The following is a 1,791-nucleotide window of genomic DNA, read 5'->3' as shown; positions in this document are numbered from 1 at the left end:
AACTGAATGCCTGATCTGAAAGATTCTGATTTAGCAAGGTTTCTAGGGCAGACTCAAAAAATTCAAATAATTTAGAGCCACTGTGTGGGAGATGAAGCATCTAAGTGAACCAGCAGAAGCAAGAGCAGTCAGGGGAAAGTATTGTCTAAATCAACTAGAGATATGACTAATAAAACACATACCACATTATGCTAGAGGAGGTATAAAAACCCTTGCCCCAAAACAAACCGTTGCCCAAAAATGTTTGGACAAAAGCTACAGTACAAAGCATGACAAAAGCTGCTGAAAACAGCTACAGTGGGTGCTGTTAGTGAGCACGCGTCTCAGCCTGCATCCCTCGGGTGCCCACCTTCAGCTGTCTCGTGCTTTTGCTTTCCATCCTTTGGGGACCAGACCCCTACCCCTTACCTTAGATGTCCTCAGGTCTGTACGAGGGTTCACGCTTGCTTCAGATTTCATCCCTCTGGGTAATTGAATTTTAAAACTCTTTGCATACAATCTTTTCTATTTGATAGACTTAATCAGGAGACCTCTTTAAAGTCCCAGGCAGGAGAGTGGCTGGATGACCACTGTAGCTCCCTGTGAAGTGCAGCCTGCTTGCCTTGCCCCGCAGGCATAACCACCAACCTGCTCAATTCAAGATAGAAAGTGAAATGCTTTGTTACATGTACTTGTTTAGCACAGTTGCATTTAAAAAATGTAGGTATTTAATTCTGCTGGCTGTTCCAGACTGCAGCTATTAGAAGGCATCAGATGACCAGCACCCAGCAGGTCATGCTTGCCTGAACACGCCAGAGGAGACCTGTGTAAGAGGTAATACCTGTCTAGATGAGCTGGAGCAGACTGGTCCTGACCTGTGAGAAAAGAGGGTTTAAGCCCTCAGACCAGATTGGTTTTCTCTGACAGAAAAGGGTATATAAGAACCATGACAGCATAGATTGGGGAAGAGTGAAGACCCACATTTTGCTCCTGGCTTTTCTCATCAAAGACATCTTGACAGTGGCTGTCTTGACCTTGGAGATGAAAGAACATGAAAAATGAAGCCATTGGAGACAGAAGTACAGCATCAGAGTCTTGATACTGTCACCCGACTAACCTGTTTGATTAGTGCTTTCTTTTTCAGCTGTTATAATTTAGATTATCACAAACTCCTTGCCAAACAAGCACCTGCTTGAAGTTTGGAGGTTTGCCTGGTTTCTCACTCTATCAGAGTATCTCAGCTATCACGGGTATCCTCCAGTTCCCTGAGAATAAGAGTCATGAGAGTATAACATCAGAGAAGCTTTATCTCCTTTCCCAACCCCTAACATTAAAAAGCAGTTGGAGTTAACACAAACAGTAAGAAAATACTGCCAGGTCTGGAGTGCCTTGTGCTGGCCCTCCAAGCCCAAACACATCACTGGGTGTCAAAACTTTGTAGGGATAAAACTTTCAGCAATTAGAACTAGTTAAATATGTTTAGTAAAGGAATTTTAATCTCCACCACTTCCCACCACACGTCACTGCCGTGCACCTTGTTTCTCACTTACAGTTTCCCCAGGCAGAACACCACCTCTTAAGGAAGATGCTAGGAAAGGCTGGAGGCAGGGACACTCATGGCAATTAATATCTCAACTGTTTGAAACCAGAATTACTACAGAATTAAGCAAATTTGAGGAAAGCAATGCAAAACCGAAATAATCATCTTCATGTCAGTCAGTGAAAACATTTCAAAAGACCATCCAAAATGCTCTTCTGAGAGGGAAGTGGAACATCATTTAGATGCCATGTATGTTACACTAGTTATTTTGG

The sequence above is a fragment of the Calidris pugnax genome, unplaced genomic scaffold (genome assembly GCF_001431845.1).
Source record: "Calidris pugnax isolate Ruff unplaced genomic scaffold, ASM143184v1 scaffold39, whole genome shotgun sequence".
Taxonomy (NCBI): Eukaryota; Metazoa; Chordata; class Aves; order Charadriiformes; family Scolopacidae; genus Calidris; species Calidris pugnax.
Note: the sequence above shows the minus strand (reverse complement) of the source record.